This window comes from Typopeltis vanoorti, chromosome 14 (genome assembly GCF_054136105.1).
Source record: "Typopeltis vanoorti isolate ZY-2024b chromosome 14, IOZ_Tvanoo_1.0, whole genome shotgun sequence".
NCBI classification, from domain to species: domain Eukaryota; kingdom Metazoa; phylum Arthropoda; class Arachnida; order Uropygi; family Thelyphonidae; genus Typopeltis; species Typopeltis vanoorti.
The window spans coordinates 32727801-32748198 of record NC_143562.1 but is presented as its reverse complement, the minus strand read 5'-3'; the positions used below and the strand labels follow the sequence as shown (position 1 = coordinate 32748198).

Here is a 20398-nt window from a genome sequence, read left to right as displayed (position 1 = left end):
GTCTATACCGGACGAGCTACGGAGGCTCTGAATGATTAAATACGGAAAATACTGATATTAAATGTAAATTATCATTTATTTATTATTATTATTCATGCTTTTTGATAGGAGAAAAAAAAAAAAAAAACATTGATTCGATTCTTATTATGACGACAGGAATCTTTAGATGGGCTTTATGAACTGAAGGTCAGTTAGCGGGTCTCATTCATAGGTGAAAAGGTTTTTAATCCCAGAAACTCGGGCTTTGCACCTCACAAAACAGACAAATCAGCCTGAAAATACACACAATTAAGAGTAAATGTAAATTAAGAATAAATGTAAATTAAGAATAAATGTAACCTTGTGAATGGATTGGGAAGCAATTTACTGGGATTCAACATTCCATTATAATTATATGGGCAAAATCTCATACTCGAAACTGTTTTCATATCCTGTAATTTTTGTGATCAATTAAGGTTTTGCAATTTCTTAATTATTTTGTTTGTATTTTATTCTATTTCATTTATCCGATGAAGCATCATATTTTCTAAAACCACCATCTTAAAATTTCAGTCTCTCGTAATGATTCTTGGAGTTTCCGTAGCCCAGTCAGTAAAAACCCTTTGGTCGGAAAGACCTGTGTTCGATTCCCGTCAGTGGTGTGAGAAACTTTATCTAGTCTCTTTCGACTAAAGGTGAGTTAACCGGTTTCATATACGGAGGTGGACGGTTTTTTCCTCCCAGTAACTCGGGTTTTTCATCCCTCAAAACAGGCAAACTGGTCCCGTGAACACACACGACTACCATCATAAAATATATACTACAGCAAGGAAGGCAGCGGGAAACCACCTTGCTCATAATCATCTCCCTGTATGGCTGACGGAATAGGATAGGGTAGGTAATGATTCTTGACGTCATTTAAAACAATTTATATCTAACCACATTTGTTACTGAAAAATTCAGCAATGAATTAAATTTATAATTAATTTAAGCAATTAAGATTAGCATGAAAATTATCTCAAAAAAAAAATAGCAAAATAGCTACTATTGCCGTCCGGATTCGCCAAGTAGTCAGTGTATCCGCTCTCCAACAAGCATGCTGTCGGTAAGAATTCCGCGTTGACATGAATGTTTGTGATTGCTTTTTAAAATGCCTTAAGTCCAATGCATTTTCACTTAAATATCTCACTTAAAAAGTGAGACCACCAATTATGCAAAAAATAAATTAAAGTACAAAAATATATAAAATTAATTTAAAAAAAACACAGAAAAATCATTAGCCCATCCACAGTACTAATGTACTGTAAGTTTACAACCTTTTGTGGGTGAAATTCACATAAAAAATAATTAATTATTACCCCCCCCCTAAATAAAAGGCAGAAACAATAGAAATATATATTAATTTGTAAATCGCAAGACATTTTATAATATTTGACACGGCAACCAAAAATTCAGCAAACCTTGGAAGAAGGTTTGCTGAACTTTTGCTGTTTTGCTGGTCATGAAACTTTGATATGCCGTTAATGTTATTTATATGGATCTCATTACGATATTCCTTTCAACGCAGATTTTAGGAAGGTTTGTCTATGGAAAATAATTGTATCCTGCTTTCTAGTGTGTCGCAAGTATTTTGTGTTACAATCGTTGTATTTACTTTGTTGAGGATGTAAATTACCTACTACGAAATTAATTTAGAATAACCTCGCCCAAAAATTATCACAGATAATTAAGTGTACCCTTCACACTTTTAATTATATTATTGTCAAAATTATTGCAAATAATTTTTCTTTGTGGTATGAGTAGCAAAGATTGTATGGTAAAAAAAATCGCGTTACAACACTCATTATTTTGAACATTTATTTTCTCTTCTTGATGAAGTAAATCATCTCACAACTGGACGATTATCTCCCTCCCTCCTTCTTGGGAGGGAGTTAATGTACTATACGTTCAAAACAGTAAGTTATATTTTATCCCACACCAGCCAGACCTTCAAGGAAAATATATTGTCTGTAAATTGCATATATGTTTCTGACTTTTGGGCCGTTATGCAGCGACGAAAAAACCTTGCCATATCCGTTTTGAGATCGAATAATTCACCTTGAGTCGAACCCTTATAAAGATTTCTCTCGTCATAGATTGGATCCTTTTAACAGAAGCGAAAATGTCATTATGTCACGTCGTTCTCGCGCCTATGCTATGGAAGTATGAGTACGTGTGTGTGAGACACACACACACACACACACACACACACACACACACACACACACACACACACACACACACACACACATACATCGACTTAAAAATCATCAAAGTGAACAAACGAATATTCGAAAAAGTTATTTGATTCAGCACCAATTACGTCGCGTAGCGTTTGTCTCGATTGAGGATGACATTTTGCAAAACGGAATCATTTAAAGAGGCCGGGAAAAAAAAAATTAAATATTCAATTGTTATCGTTGTTGTTGTATATTTATACAATTCACAAAAATCCATCTAAAACTCTTCGCTTATTTTTGCTAACATTTTTCATGTTTCAAAATCTACTATCTCTAACACGGAAGTTACAAACTCGAATCGCGGCTGTTGGCACGCAACACCGTTCTCTCCACTTTATTACCGAATGCCAATTATTCCTAAATATGCGTTGTATATTAGAAAAACTTGCGGTTTAAAAACTCTTAAGGGTTGCTCACACAGACACGCCTTCAAGCTATGGAATGCGGCCCAAAAGTTGATTTGAATTTGAGGCCACTGAATTCTAGAGAAGTGATTCCCATAGGGGAGAAACCCCGCCCCCAGGAAGCTTTTTAGAAATTTGTGAGGGCGTTTGGTTTGTCACACCGATAATAACTGTTTAAAGTAGCGCGCTATTTGTGAATCACAAGTGGATGAGTAGATCAATTTTGAAAGGAGTAATAAAAATGAAACCAGTGGAAGTGTTTTTTTTTTTTTTTGTTTTTTTTACAACAAACGTATTTCGAGTTTTATTGTTTGTTTGCGTGATAGTTCAAATGAAATTAATCATAGTCTAGGTATCTGCTGTCGTAATAGTTCAAAATTAATGTGGTTTTAGGAGTGTAAAATTGCTATTTCTCATTAAAAAAAAAAAAAAGAGAAAGAAACAAAGAAAGAAGGGAGGTAGGAAAGGAAGGAAAGAAAACAAAGAAAGAAAAATAAAATAGAAAGCGGACTTTTATTGATTCTTAACATTGGAGAACAACTCTTTGTTTACTTTTCTTTTCTTTAGAGCGTAAACTTCTTTTTTATGTATTTTTTCCACTTTCAGTAAATTATTTAAAATAATCATTTTGATCATCGAACTTCTTTTCGTTCAAAAGGCAATCAACGGAGTCAGTCGTGCCACTGAAAAGAATTTTTTATAGTTTTATTTTTACGTGCTTTGATATAAAGCTCTCATATTATTACGGTAAAAATTTTAAATGTTTCATATGTAAATCTAATAAATAGAAATAATTATGCTGTTTATGGACCAGCGATATGACGGTATCGGGCGGTTTCGTGTTTAAAACGAAAAAAAAAAAAAAAAAACCGTCAAATGATGAACAGCACAAAGCAATCTAGTTTTTATGCTGATCATCATCTGACGAATAACGGTAGTTTAGTATAATATCAAATTAAGAAACCTACCTTAGTTTTATGCTAGGCTCCCCGTAAACTTTACGATCAAGATCTTCGTAATAAATAAATAGCTTAAACAGAAATAAATAGTGACTTGTCACTTGTGACAACGTTTCAGGCTGTACCTTAACTAGAGGGCCGGAGGAAAAACTTATAGGTCGACTTTAGTCGCTAACTAAGAGAACCTTTTCTAGGCATTTTCAGCCCTTCCCCCCCCCCCCCCGGAAACTCGGTATCTAAAACACCATAATTTAGAAAAATCGAATATACAACTTACTCAACAATAGACGTTTAGGGTTTAAGATCACGGAATATGCAGCTGTCTGCCATATGCTCTCTCTCTCTCTCTCTCTCTCTCTCTCTCTCTCTCTCTCTCTCTCTCTCTCTCTCTCTCTCTCTCTCTCTCTCTCTCATGCTTTGAAAATCATCAATTGCCATGACTCAGCTCAGCTACTGATGACAATAGTGGTGGGGGAGGGCTGTTCACTGATTTCCAAAAGTCATTTAGGACTAAAAGAGCTTCGCTTACTTCCTTTGGAGAATAAAAAAAAATATATATAATAAAATAAAAATTAGGTGGCTTATTGTATTTTATAAATAATCAGTAAACATAGAACAACAGCGTTTGGTGTTGTTCTATATTTATTATCCTGTTACGCGGTGTGAGGCAATCATTGTTATGATTAATTAAAATATTAAAATAAATAATAAATTGCGCTCTCGACTTTCAGGAAAACATTCACTCACATATTTTTACATTCAGTTTAAAAGTTCATATACACAAATTAGTCACAGATATCCAAACACAGAAATTCACTAGTTTTGTTAATTTAGAAATAATTCTCTCCCCTTAAATTTTTATCGAAACTGTTTTCCTAAATGTTTTCCATCATTTCAAAGTGAAAGAATTCGCGTATTTAGCAGAAAAGTTTTATTATTTCCCTACGATTTTAGTAGTCAAATCTAACTATCCTCATAAGTTAGAAGTGAACAAAAAAAAAAAAAAAAAAAAATGAAAAGTAGCAGTCGGATAAGCATAAAAAACGTAAAGAAATTCGCAACTCACAGTAAAACAGTAAACATGTGAATAATTGTTTGTTTGTTAAGAAGGACTCAATGTTTTCAAATCAGTATATGTATATGACAGCTTCCTCATTGATTTTAGCTGCATTGTGGTTTTAGCTGTAATTATAGTCATGTGCAGGTGTGCTGTGAAAGGCAAATCTTGTTGAATTACTGTAATAAGAATCCAAACTCTTCTTTGTCAAATAGGATTAAAGTAGATGGCTAAATGCCATCAAGCGTGAGGACAACCTCATGTAATTCCGTTCATTTTTTTTCCCGCAAGTAATAAATTATGATTTGCCGAATTTCAGTCTACTTCGTGTGACTTTCAGTGGCATATCAAGATAGTTTTACAATGTGTAATATCTGCTATATGTGCTCTTTATATCGCTTTTAAGTCAATTAGATCCCCCTAAGCTCATACACCTTGGCATACTTACAACAGGACAGACTTTTGAAGTGAGAAAGAAAGAGCATGTAGTGGATATTGGACATCATAAAAAACACAATATAAGATCATCCTCACATGCCATTGAAAAATCACACGAAGTGAATGGGAATTTTGCAAGTTTACTTTATCACCTGCGAAAGAAAAGCAAGTATATTGTTAATAAGTGTACAAATGCATCCTGTTTCACTCCCAACACATAATTACTAGTTGTGCCTTTCCCCATTATGAAGATGGATGACAGTGTGACTCGCAATTGTCATCCGATTATAGACATACAAACTTTTTTTTTTTTTTTTGGTTATGGCCATTTTTTAAAAGAATATTTTATTTGCGAGGTAATTAGTTTTACAACAGGCTGGACAGCAACAAAAAATAATAATTAATAGATGTTTAACTTATTAGAATTCAGTGAAATAATAAAAAAAAAAAAGCAAAAGATACTTTGAGGTTGGCACAAACACAATTATTTTTGTTTCAACTTTCTCTCTAGGCCGTCAATATAGCTTTGAGAATTTATTGTCATTATTTTCACTAATCAGTCCTGATCATTAATATCAATTTCGCCATCGCTATTTCATTTTCTTCATGCCCACGACGAGCGGTATTCACAAGTACTGTTGATTCGCCACAAAAATCTTGTACTTGCGACGAAATTCAAAAACACATTTTCATGTGTCAAAAAGTAGATTATTGCGCTGTTTTACACGCATCGACAAACTTATAAATATTGTCATCGAGTTGTTTAAGCCAGTGTTCCTCAGTATATCCCTGGGGGGTACGTGAACGGTCTTCAGGGGGTACATTGAAAGTTTCGGCTATGCATCATGGAATCATTATTAAGAAAAAAAGAATTATTTTAAACGTATATATTTCTCAATAAATTATATATTATGTATGAATTTTCCTGCTCAAATTGTAATAACTGTTTTATTTGAATAGTTTGCAAATTCGCGGGCAATCACTCGAGAATCTTCGTTCAGCTTCGTATATGAACGTACATTGCGAGCCTGCAACAACGCATACGATAGCGACTGAGGAAAAAGTAATTATACGAATCATTAGTAGATGTAATTAAGACTGTTAAGCAGATATCAATCAATGTTCTTCATTATTTGATCACATTACAAATTTGTTGTTAGTTAGAATAACGATTAATAGGTTTGTACTACTTTTACAGTGATATAATTACTTTAATAATGTACAGAAGTTATAATATCTATAATAAATATTATAATTTTTTAGCTTTCAAATTCTTAAGTATGGATCATTGGTTAAAGACTGGATTTATAAAACGCACAAAAGAAAGCAATATAACAGATACACGTCATTATAAGTAAGAAGAAAACGTTGGTATTGTATCTGGATCAAATGAAATTGATAAGGGTGTGTCGTCTGACATCTCTAAAGAGCCAACTAGGAAGAAGATGAAAAAACTTCATAAGTAATATCAATTACTTGAAATGTGGATTTTCATGGACGGGAAATGAAGAGGAACCTATTCTATTATGTGTCATTTGTGATGAAACTTAAAAAATGAAAGAATTGTAAACGAAAAAAATTTAAAAGAATCTCAAAACATGATGTTGATCGTATCAGGAGGTGAAAATAAGAAGGCTTTAGAAGCTTCATGTCAAAGTTTCCGGTGTAGCGGAAACAATTGGTGAAACTTTGGTCAAACCTACAGCAAAAATAATAACAGAAATTATGATCGGAGATAATGCAAAAAGCATTATCTTTTGATCGGATTTGTCTTTCAAACAGTACTGTTCATCGAAGAATCACTGAAATAGTTGAAAATATAAAGCAAACATTGTTATCCGATATACCTAACAGTCGTTATTATTCGTTGCAGGTCGATGAATCCACCGACATTACAAATTTTGTAAATCTTCTAGTGTTCGTTAGGTACGAAAAAAATCAAAAACTTCATGACGACTTTTTATTTTTCCAACCTTTGCCAGAACATACAACAGGAAAAGAAATATTCAACATATATAAATACATTTATGCATCAAAACAAGCTTAATTTGAAAAGTTGTATTGGAATACGCACGGACATTTGAAAATCCATGGTCGGATCTAAAATATGGCATGTTTTAAGGAGTCAAGCTGTTGCCCCAGATGCAAAGTCGACACACTGCTGCATACACAGGGAGGCTTTGGCCACACATATGATGTCTACAGACCTAAGAAAAGTTCTGGATGAAGCTGTAAAAATCATAAATTATATTAAAGGCCATCCTCTAAAATGCCAGACTTTTTCTCTCAACTTTGCGAAGAAATACACAACTTCTTTTCCATACCGATGTTCGTTGGCTTTCTTGTGGAAAATTCCTTACTTATTTATTTGAACTTCGGAATGAACTACAAGTTTTTCTTAATGGAAATTTTGAATTGAAAAAACATTTACATAATTCGAAATGGCTCAGTCAATTAGTATAGCTGGCAGATATATCTACTGTGTTAAATAATCTTAATTTGTCTTTACAAGGCAAGGAAATTTCTATATTCTTGTCCAAGATAAAGTGAACGCCACATTGACAAAGATTAAGTTACGGCAAAAGCAGGCTGGTAATGGAAAATTTGACGCATTTCCATCTCTTCATGAATTGCTCACAAGTTCGAATGAACAAATTGATTATGATGATGTGAAAATTACTATCATGCAGTATTCATAAAGCTTACAAAATGAATCTAGAAAAGTATTTCCTTGAATTGGACATTAACATTGAGTGGATAAGATATCCTTTCAATATCAATAAATCTATGCCAAAGGGTCTGTCGCCAATAGAAGAACAACAACTTTTAGAACTAGCTTCTGATGGTTTCCTAAAAAATATATACAACGAGAATACGTCATCATCATTTTGGCTACAAATGCAGAATGAATTTCCTGAATTAACAGATAAAGTTCTAAGGTTCATTTTTCAATTTTCAAGTTCATATCTGTGCGAAGTTGGATTTTCGGCCCTTGTAGATATTAAGACGAAGAAGAGGAATCGCATTATAGATGTCGAACCGCATCTGAGATTGAAATTAACAACTATAGAGCCAAATTTTGCTGAAATTTTATCCCACCATAAGCAATTTCACTCCTCTCATTGATGATAAATTATTTAAATTAAGTAAAAATTTATAGTATCTTTATAAATTTTGTTCTATTAAAAATAAATGATATTTTTTTGTTTACATGTACATCTAAAGTCAAATAAAATAGACATTTACAATGAAATATACTTTATTTATTTATTTATTATTTTGATAAGGGGTACTTGGTAATAATGAAAATTTAAGAAGGGGTACGCAGAAATCTGAAGTTTGAGAAACACTGGTTTAAGCAATAAAACAAGAAACGTAGGTTCGATCGTACAACTGTATATTAAACTGTAGTGGAGAAATAAAGAAACAAAACAAGACTAATCACATTTTAAGTTCTCTTTCACTTTGTACATGCACATGAATTACTTTCAGAACTCCCCCCCCCTCCGATGGATAACTATTTAAGTAGTGTACCTTGTTAACATATTATTTTTTTAAAATTCTACATTGCATAGATTTAATTTGCTTTAGTGATATATCACACGTTCTCTTGATATTCGCACAAGTACTTGTGAATATCAGGTAAACACCATTTCATATAATTGTTTGAATACAATTTCGCACATGAATGGCAAGAGGAAAAGTTGACTGTAAACTCGTACTTGTTCCAAAAAAAAAAAAAATTATAATTTAGGACGCACTTTCTAATTTTTATTCCATGGGTATTGTCTTCTCCTTTCCTCCTTCCTAAAGGATCCTTATTAGGAAAAAAAAAAAAAAGAACTTAGTGCATTAAGATGGTTTCTTTTTCTGTTTTACGCAAATGCGTAGATCCACAACATACCGTACAGGCTTTCTAAACCAGATCAGACGGAATGCGGTGTTTAATCCTCATTCCTATAGTCTAATCTGTTTTGCAGTGTTCTTCTAGTAGTTTGCCTAATTCGGGGAATGAACAACCCGAATTTCCGAGAGAAAAACCCTGCCGTCTCCATATGAAACCAACTAACTCACCTTCAACTGAAAAGTCCCAATAAAGGTTCTTCGTAACCTAAACGGGATTCAAATTCCATGTCTACAGAGTACATATCTTTTAGAAGTTAATATTTTCTGAGTTAAAAAAATTAAAAAAGAAAGAAAAACTATGATACAGCACTACAGTCTTCGCCTTGAGATCCAATATCAAGATCATATAAAAAGCAGTAATAATCAGAGATAGAGTTCTAGACATTTTTTACAGAACGGACACAATGGATTATCTATCGACCGCAGAAGCTTATTACAAGCAAACAGGTGCTACCAAAAAAAAAAAAAGTTATTTTTTCATAAATCACTGATGGCCTTCCTTTTTGCCTGCAAGATTTTGAGAATCTCACCGAGGCTTTATTTAACAAAGCTTTATTAATAATAAAGGGTGAGACGATATCGATAACTAGGCAAGTAAAAAAAAAAAAAAACGGAGAGGTATCTAAACACTATATCAGTGGCGAGCGATCTACATCCCTACGAAGAACACACAGCGTTTGCTAACCAATGGCGAATGAAAAATTTAAATTATTCGAGTGTTAAAGTTCAAAGCTGTGTTTTCAAAAAATAAAATATTAATATTTAAAACAATTCTAATAAAATTATTTACTTTTATAAAACTAGAATTACATTTATCTATATATACTAAAACAGTTTTGGTTCTAATCCATCTAAAACAACGTGGTTGTTTTAGATGGATTAGACGAAATGGCACACCTTTTATAAACATATATCTTTGTGAGTTGTTTTCTAAGAGAAGGATTTTCAACATTAAATCTATAGAGACCTACTCGAATAGGGAAATACTGGACCATTGACTACGGTCTGCTGCTCATCAAATCCCCCTCCCATCCCAATACATGAGGGAAAAGACAACCAAGCTTTTGATTGACATCCTTTTATATCCATCGTATTAAAAATGCAAACAGAAGTAATATGCTTACTATTTTTCTCTTGTGTTTATTTTATTCTAATATCGATAATTTTTTTTTGAATCACGTGAAGATTATAAACTTCATAGACTTTACTGATAGCTAGCTACTATCGGCATGGCTCACTTATAGCATGCAACCTCCTTCGTCTCCAGGAAACTCAAGTTTTTCATCCCTCAAAGCAGGAAACCGACCAGAAGAACTCTAATGGTTAACAGGTATAATACATTGAATTCACAATATTAAAAGCGTTTCCCTATCATTCCAAACAACAATACTTCAATTGCCTCCACCACGAAAAGATGTTTCTCAAATGAAAGCTAATTCAAAATTTGAATTAACTGTTCTTTGAAAAATAAAATAAGAAAAAGAAGCAAAATTTAAATTTCGTAAAATAATAGGGCCAATAGATCTGTATGGATCCTGGATCCTGCAAAAAAAAAAAAAAAAAAGAAAGAAAGATGCTACCAAATTATAATCCTATGAAATAGGATTCTTACGTATAGTTAACAACTGCACGTAAGAATCCAACGTAATAAAACAAACAAAACAAAAAAAAAACTTGGATTAAAGAAAGAGCTAAGTATACTTGCCATAAAAGACAGAATAAAGAATTATAAATTCAAACTTGAAATTAGGTTTGAAAAGAATAAATGGCACGCAAGAATAAACGAAAATGAAATCGAGACCATAGAGGAGATCATGAAAGAGGTGATGAAAGATATGAATCCAACAGATTAGTAGCTAATTCCATAGAGAAAAAGAAGACATTTTTGTTGCTGAAAAACCTAACATAAAAATTCATTTTTCATTTTATTTTTTTAATTACTCCCCTTGCAAAAAATATGTGACAAAGTATGTGTAACCTGCTACGACAAAAAGGGTTGCTCAATACATATTTATATAGATGAGAAGTTAGTGTTGTCTAAGCACGATGAAAGGACCTCTCTGTAAGTAGAATAAGGAACAGTCTTTGGCTTTAAGAAGAGGGAAACTCTTGTATGTGTAACGTGATTAGTATATAATGTTATGTATTCCACTTTGGAATGTTCCCAGTTATCAAAATGTGTGCTGACTTTACGAAAGAAAATGAGTTGATCCGATTTGACATTTTCTTCCTAAATCTCGATTGAGAATGAGAAATATTAAATAACTGCCTGAGAAAACTGAGGGTTTTGTAGGGAAGCAATGCCGGTTACCAATCACTATGCCTAAAGTTAATCCTAGTTTAGTAACTAGGATTAAGTATAAGTAAATATAATTAGCTTCAACGAGGCTTCTGTACCTCAAATGACCCGATTGCTTAAATGCGAATTTTTTTTTCTCCAAAAGGATAATTATAATTATTCACGAACTTTACTTTGTCTATGCATGTTGTCGAGTTGAAATCAGTAAAGCAATATTGCAATTAAGTTTATGTAAATAAAAGGTATCGATTCATTATCATTACTCCAAACACAGGTAACAGAAATAAGATACTTCGTAGAATCAATTAATCGCTTTTCATAAGTACAAAATGACTTGTGTTACAAACAGATAACCGTCATTCACTATTGAAATCCCTAGGCGGATCGATTGTGCTCTGGGTGGCTGCCAGAACTGAAGGAGTTTACCTAACCGCTCAGCAAGCTTAAAGAGACTCATACGTCGTGTGACTACGTTCATTTACAGTTGACATTCTCGCACATCTACCAGTCAGGTCAGGTTAAAACACAGTAATGCGCCACAACTGGTGCGTTTGTGGGTAAGTGTTAGATCAATGTTCTAAATATTATCTATGATAGCTAGAGCAACACGATATTGCAGTAATTACAGAAATGTAACCTTTCATGTACTGCATAAATACTCGGTTTATAACGGTGTCTATACCCTGTAAATCGACCTGGCCAGTAGCACCAAAGTCTCACCCACTGCTTCCCCCTGTAACATACATGATAGATCTAAAAATAAATGTACATACTAGCTCGGTCGTCGGCCGGTTCAAGGACCTCATTGCGGGCTGGGTAACCAGGGATCTTACGGCAGAAACTATGTTACCTGACAGAAAAGGAGAAGAGGGGGGGGAGAAGGAAATGCAGGGGTAAAAACAAACATGAACAGGACTTTGAGGACCTTGTTTAGGTAAAATGCACTGTTTCATTTCTTTAAATTAAGGAGTGACACTATTTTGAGAGACTGTTATTCGTTTATTTCGCATTTTTAAAATTTTCGGAAAGAGAGAGAGAGAGAGAGAGAGAGAGAGAGAGATGTAGTTGTATTGTGCATCATAATATTAGAATTCCAAATGATGCTGTGAAGAGATTTCACATCAGAGGATAAACACTCGAACATATGATACACTGTGGACATCAGGATGTTACGAAAGTGTGAAAAATATGAGAGCGACTTAAGGAAAGACTGGCATGTTCATTTTTTTTAAATAATTCTAAAAAAAGATAACTAAAACATTGAACATTATCTTTGTTGTATAAGAACAAAATCGAGGAAAATTTTTCATCACTTTAGAACGTATTTCTTGGTTTCTAAATAGCGAGATCTGTGGAGTTTCCATAATTAAATACTCACGTGTGTGCCACAGCAGAAAATTATATTTATTAATCATATTTATTTTACAAATATTTCGTCTTACGCATCGTAAGACATCATCAGCGCGAACGAAGAACAACAGTAAGGAATTTGAACACTAGAAATTTGGCACATGCACTCTGCTGTTCTATTGCTCAAATTCTTTACTATTGCTCTTCGCTCGCACTGATGATGTCTTACGATACGTAAGACGAAATATTTGTAAAATAAATATAATTTTCTACTGTGGCACCAATGTGATTGTTTAAAAACAGAATGTAGCAACTTTTTAAGTTCATATTTTCCTACAAGCAAATATAACATAGTTGAGATTCTTGTTAAGCCAGCAGCAGTTTGCTGTGTTGTTCTGCTGATAACTACTGAGAGTCCTACTACCTTTAGTCACACTTTCTGAGAAGGGTGTGTACGTTTGTCCAAGAACAATGACTAAAATCTTCATATTAAATAATTAAACAAGTTTAGAATGCAATTCAAAAGCAATGTCCCAGTTAGCAAACGCTTTTTAATGTCTGGAGATGTTCACCGAACTTTGTGTATTCCGCTTTAAAAAAAAAAAATAATAAAGAACTCTGTCCATACATTAACGTTAATTTAATTAAAATGCATAGATATCACATTGCTGCTATTCTTTAGGAATGGTATGAGGAAGACACAGGGAGAGAGAGTTTTACATCAAATTATCACCATTTATTAAAACCGGAACAAAGTCTTATAAAAAAAATAATAAAAGGCATTACCCAACATCTCCACGTTCAAAGAAACTTGTCGGAACCTAACAAATGTGAACCACGTAGTGATTATGACCACCTTGGCACACTTCTGTGGCACGTTGTGCATAAGTAAGAAGTATTATGCGAACATTATGGAACATCAGTTGCACCTTGCTAAACCGAGGAAAATGCTAGTTCCTATCGGTCAGGGACTCCCATTACTTCATGAATACGCACGTTGTTCATTAAAGCAAATTGGAACGGTAATTAAACAGGATTCAAAGATATCAAAATAACTTCTCTTATTTATAGTATAACTTCGTTATAACGCATTCCATATATAGTGTGCTCTGTGACATGAAAACGTATTCTCATATCCTGATCAGTTTATGGAAAATGCTACCGGCTCATCACATTTTGACGCCCTACCAAATTCCACTTTTGGCGTCTTATTGATTGGTATATACATTTTGTCCATGAAAAAATAAACAGTTTAAATATGAAAGAAAAAAACATATTGATAGAAAATTGTTACTTAAAAATTACATTGCACATGAATATATCACTTCACGCATGAGCAGTTACCAACCTATAAGTACATAGGTGCTATGTGCTATAAGCACATAGTACCTGTGTAGATGAGGGTTAGAGGAAAACCTGCTGATATTTTTCTTCAAAAGTTGGAAGTGGTGGTGATTGAGAAAGAGTTTGCGTGGAATGTTGTTCTCGAGAACAGAGACAAATGGAATTACAGAGGAACGAGTGCGATGGTTTTGCAATTGGACTGTAAAAGAACTTCAGCAACCCCACCCCCGCTCGTTTTGTAATAGGCTCAGTGGAAAGGGAAGGAATGATGGATGCCACTTCAATGGAACTGCTCCAATGGAAGTACTTGTAGAGAAATACTCTGAAAATCATTAAGAATGTTTAGGGAGGTTTTTGGTGAACTGCTCCAAATATGTGGACAATATTACCTTGGAATGGTGAGAACTTGAGAGTTTGTACACAGTTTAGTAGCTGAATAGATGAAAAAAATGTCAAGTTTTTAAAGGCTGAGAAAGATGCAGGAAAAGGCACAGATAAGAGAGGGGGGGGGTATGGAAAGAGAGAACGATCCTGACCAGTTACTGTGATTTTTTCTAGGGAAAAAAAAAAATTAAACGGATTGTATTTATGAAAATAAGATTTTAGTAGAAATAATGAACGATTTTTTTCACACTACACAAAAAAGCTTTTGACCAATGCTGTAGTAAAAAAAAAAAAAAAAACACCAGCAAGAAGTTAACTCCATATGGACTATCACCTCCGTGATCTGACAAAACTTTCATATGTAACTCGAGATTCTCTCTCCCCATCTCTCTCTCTTACTTCGTATAGGTTGGCTTATGCTTATTCACACTCGAAAACTATTCCCTTTCTTAATTTTGTTTCTTTCTTTTTTATATACAGTATTTATTACGCGCAAATTATGAAATCGCACAATCCATGAATTGTATAACGCGCTTGTACAGTTTTCGTGAAATGTGTAGAATTTTGCACAATTCATGAAATGAGCATAATTTCTGCTCATTTCATGAATTGTGCAAAGTAATGGATGCATAGTAATAGCAGCAGCGCATGATGTGCGGAAACTCGTGATAAACTGGCGAAGAACATTTATTATTGGTTGTTGCTGCAAGTTGCTGTGTTTTAAGAATTTTTTTTGTAATAGTATTAGTCAAGTGTTACGATAAATTTGCACAACATTACATCAGAATTCCTTTCGTCGTATTTAGTAAGGTTAGTTTCTCATTGGCGTGCGTTGCAGGACCCGCGGCTTACATAATATGTGACGATTCCTCACTATTAACATAATAAAGTGATATTTTAGGTTTTAAACATCCATATTTGTTAAATTCCACGAATTGTACAAGCGCGTTATACAGTTCATGGAATGAGCAAAAATGTTGCGCATTCCGTGAATGTGCAATTTCATAATCTGCGCGTAACATATGCACTAAAACAATACCAATATGTTCAACAGTCCTAATTATCAAATCTCTTTGCAATCATTACACTGGTATTTATTAATAATCAACAGCAATGCAATTAAAGAATAATTAATGAAGCTGACAACACTCTAACAGGTTGTAGAATGTACTGTTGTATATTCTACATCAGAACTCGTTAAATTTAACAATAATAGCGGCATATTCAATACAAATAAATATCATCTGTCATTTAAAATTCACGACAATCAACGATAGAAATTATTAATAATAAATAATACCAACACATTCATCACTATGCTAATTATTATATTAATTATGGTTAGCCGAGCAGATAGCGTCTCCACTCTCCAGCAAACACTGGATTCGAACTCATTATGGTCATGAACGTTTGCGAAAACATAAGAGGTCACTTCAGTCCTCCCATAAGCAGGATGGTAGTTTTTGGTAGTTTTTACAATAATATTTTAAAGGGATAACACGTTAAATAGGAAGACTTGTCTGTTTAACCTATTTAACTAATTCGCGTTCCAATATCGTAAAATATCAAAAAGGTAAAACATTTAGTTGAGTTTATTATAAATAAAATATTTTTCGGAGGTGTTGGTGGTATATATAGTATATATATACGGCCATATAAAAAGTATATATATCTTGAAATCTATCGAAAACATTAAAAGTGCTTATCTTTGTTTCTTTGTGAATTACTTTTACAGTAGGTCAGCTAAGAAGATACCACAGTTCAAAATATCTTTCATCCTTTCTCCCCCCACCCCCCAGCAAAAAAATTGTTTGCGTTTTGCAATTTACATACAGAAATATTACTGAAGGAAGTAGTCGTTAGTTTACCAAAATGTCTGGAACAAATAATAAATGCTTGTTTGCTAGTTTAACCTTTTGGATGGCCTAAAGCATAATCAGGGTCAAGATGACGTTGAATATAAATTATGTGACTATTGTCAACAATGTGGCTGAGCTATGGGGAAATCATCAAAAATAACAAATCTCTTTATAATAAGGCAGGAAGACATTTATATGTGGATGTGTATAGATAGCTGCTTATTTATACACCTACATTCGTACGATATGTAAATGAGTTCATAAATAAATGTCTATATTTATATACAAGGGAATTCAAAAGCAACTTCGAGGACATAACATTATCAGTCTGACAGTTATACAAAATACGTAACTGTAACAAATAACCTTAAACGCATGTTGCTGGTGCAATTTAGCTCCATCTTTACAGACTTACACAGGCACTTCCAATTTATATGGGTGTCTCCTGAAATTCGAGTTCTAGTTAAAAAATTTATGTGAGAGGGATTACATTAACTCCAGTGACATTTTGGTATTAACATTCTTCACGGCAATGTACATTTAATTGCTTAGTGCACTCGATGTGTTGTTTTATTATTACTTCGCCAATGTCTTTAACCTCGTTTTAAGGATCATTAAAAAAACCTTCAGAGTAGTCTAATTTTTAATCTTTTTTTAAATGAAATGGTTCTATATTTTTAACATAAAGAATCGTCCCTCCTGCATCCATGTAGAAGACCACATCGTCTTGAAACTTAATAATAATAATAATTGTTATTATTATTATTCAAAATAAAGTTATTCTCTACAAAGGAATTATTATTATTAAAACAATTAGAAATGTTGCTCAGCCAGAAGATTTTTTTCCGTGTCTAACTAACCCTAGATTCCTTTTTCTCAACGGTGTTTCCTAATAGTCATTTGTACTTAAACTCATTAAATGTTAGATGTCGTAACCAACACCATTAAGATTAAGACTACCTGATTTCAAAAATTAACTGTGTGCATCAATAGTTTAATAATTAGTATTAGAGGATACAAAGGATACCGACAAGTTCGTCAGCGGGCATTCATATAAACCATTCAGAAAGTAATTATTCTAAGAACTTTTTTAAGTAAATTTTCTAATTTGTGCACATTCCACGGAGTTACAGTATATTAAGTTTGAAAACATAAGAAGAAGAAAAAAAAAGTACTGGTTTCCGATGTGAAGTAAGATCCTTGATCCTTCTAAAGTGTGTTGCGTAAACGCTTCAGGGAAATATAAAGAAAAAGAAACAAAAAAGCAATCATAACGAATGCTAAGTTACTCATTGCCAATTGTCGAAATGCTCTACCACGCATGTGGTGTAAGAATTACTAACACATTCTTCTTTTCTTCTTCTTTCTCTTTTTTCTTTCCCCATCTTCCTTATAGCAGCCGAAGTTTTGGAAACTTATACTGTAGCTACGGTAGCTTTCACTAACGTCTCAAGGTCATAAAGGGCGGATGTCCTATGCGTCTGTCTCCACGTACGCAAAAAAAAAAAAAAAAAAAAAAAAAGGAAAAAAAGGAAAACATATAAGAGGGGGAAATTATTGCAGTTACAGTCTAGTTTTTAAGTCCAGCAAATCCAATGATGAAAGATTCAGAATGTTCATAGCAGACAACGTAAGTAAAGAAATATATCTCGGTAAACAACCATTAAAAAAAATAAGAAAACATGTATGAACTCTTTCACAAGGCACAAATTCTGGGTGTTGCCCAATTTCAGAATTTTATTAATAAGATAAGGTCAAGGATGGGTCAGCATTCTCGGTTACCTATACTTCATCTAGCTGGCGTGGAAAATCTTTATATGCATTTGGGGATTTTATAACCACGCCGACGCATTTCCTTCTAATTTTTTGATTCGACTAAGCTAATCATGCATTAACCATCTTATGATGGTTGTGTCTGAAGGCGCAAAAGGAGAGAGAGAGAGAGAGAGAGAGGTTGAGGACGAAACACGTTAGACACAATACTTAACTTTAAAATTAGACAACAAACATGACAAACGCAGGGTTTCAATCTCCTCCATTCGAGCATTTCCGAACCTATCAGCAGAATGAATCTTAAAAAAGTTTCACCTGATATCCACATATTTTCTTATCAATAAAAGTTCTAATCTCTTACCTTACCAACTACAAAAGACAAGCTCGCTTCTATCTCTAGTGTTTAGCTGATTCCTTGTGAGCGCAATCTATCATAGGAGAGACAGGCCGTTCTGTGAAAAAATAAAAATAAAAATAAAAAAAGGATAAGTGAACATCAGTGCTATACCGAGGAGGTTAAACCTCAAAAATCAGGATCTCGCAGAACAGGAATTTGAGACCTGACACAGTATCAATGCTCGCCTTCTCCGTAAGTTAAATTGGAATAGTTGCATCTCTGTCTGTTCCAAAAGTTTGGCGATTCTCATTCTGTGTAAATATCAGAAATGATTATCTATTTGATATAGAGCCTCCGTAGCTCAGTCGCTAGACAAGGCCCTTTGGTCGGAAAGACATGGGTTCGATTCCCGTCAATGACTTGAGGAACCTTTCCCCGGTCGTTTTCGACTAAAGGTGAATTAGCCGCTCTCATACGGAGGTAAAGAGTTTTTCTCCCGGAAACTGTGGTTTTTCGTTCCTCAGAACATCTACCCCCGGCGGCAGGCCGGCTGGGGTTACTAACAAAGTCATATCTATGTAACACCATGTATTGGAAGGGGATGAAACGCGCAGAGGATGAAGAAGATTACCTATTTGATATGTTGCGTGCTACTTGTGATATGTGACACTTGCCGTTGAGGTTAACCGATGTATATATACACACACACACGAACTCATCGAACTATGATAAATCTGATTTTTTAAAAAAAGTGAGATCCCCGAGATAATTTGATAGAAAATTATATTATTATATCCATACTCAGAATGAAAACTGAACTATTTATTTTTTATTTTATTTAGTTTTTATTTTTTATCTACTGATTTACATATTTGGAGTCCTCTTGAACTGTGAAGCTCTAAGTTGTGCGTGTGTATAGTTCATATATGAATGTTCCTCTTTTATAACCAACGCTAAAAAAGCGTGACCTATATGTGCAGCTATACTCATCTATGTTCAAATCACGTTAAATTTAGAGCACTCTTCCGCTGTTATCTTGATTTGTGATTTTAATATTTTTTATATATATTTATATAAATCTCATCCAGGAAAGTATGTAAACATGTACATTTTAGTATTGTAGATGGGCTAACAGTTCTATAATCCGGAAACCCTGCTCCAGAGACCAAATATCGAATTTGTTCCAACCACAGCAAGCTTCCAGTATGCAAATTAAGTATACATATTTTGTATATAATATTTATAACATTTAGTATTGGTATTAATTGGTTAATTAATACGCAGTACTAAAATTTGGTTAATCACTGTTGTGTCGCCAAAACAATTTATGCTATAAGGGAGTGGAAATGAATGTCTTATAAATTGTATTTCTGGCGGGTTTCGTATTATGCGATGAAAAATCCCCCCGCCTCGGTATCAACGGATAATCTACCTTTAATTGAAAAGTCCTTATAAGCGTTTTTTGGTACGATACAAAGCTTTCAATCAGGGGGCCCTTTTGTATTCTACTAACAATAATACAGATGCGCACTAGTTACGTAGCATCTTATGCGAAGCAAATATCAGCTTTTGTTTAGTCTTCTTCAGGATAAAATATTACATTATCAGTTTTATATTATTATTATTATTATTACGTTACACCTCCAAGGACTTATCGCAGGAGGATACCGTACTCTATTCCGCTACAAGACCCCTACTGTTTAATTGTTTAAAATATCCCCAATGTGTTATAATTTAAGCAGCTACATGAAACGAAACAACCATAAATTGCAATACAGTATAATGCTATTATATATTGTATATTGTATATATATTGTATTATATATTGTATTATATGTTATATATTGGAGGTGTCACGAAAATAATAATAAATAATAATAATAATATATTTAAATTTTATGATTTCTTATGCCTCTAAATACATCCATATCGATCGAATTCATTCTCATGGGAATGAAATCGAAATGGCATTTACAAAGTCTAAAATCTAATTCACCTTGTTTTGTTAGTTCGCTACTAGACGTATTTCT

At 33.5% G+C, this 20398-nt stretch overlaps 1 long non-coding RNA gene across 3 annotated transcripts in view; it reads left to right on the top strand.

Annotated features, from left to right (window-relative positions):
• The first annotated feature begins 11806 nt into the window (after positions 1 to 11806).
• Positions 11807 to 20398, top strand: part of LOC150099349 (uncharacterized) — a 163269-nt gene continuing 154677 nt past the window's right edge. For 2 of the 3 annotated variants that reach the window (XR_016549393.1, XR_016549392.1), the window contains exon 1: positions 11807 to 11878. This is a non-coding gene — a long non-coding RNA (uncharacterized LOC150099349). Of the gene's footprint in view, positions 11879 to 17859; positions 17889 to 20398 lie in introns of those variants that run through there. The other variant, XR_016549394.1, reaches the window with a different exon arrangement.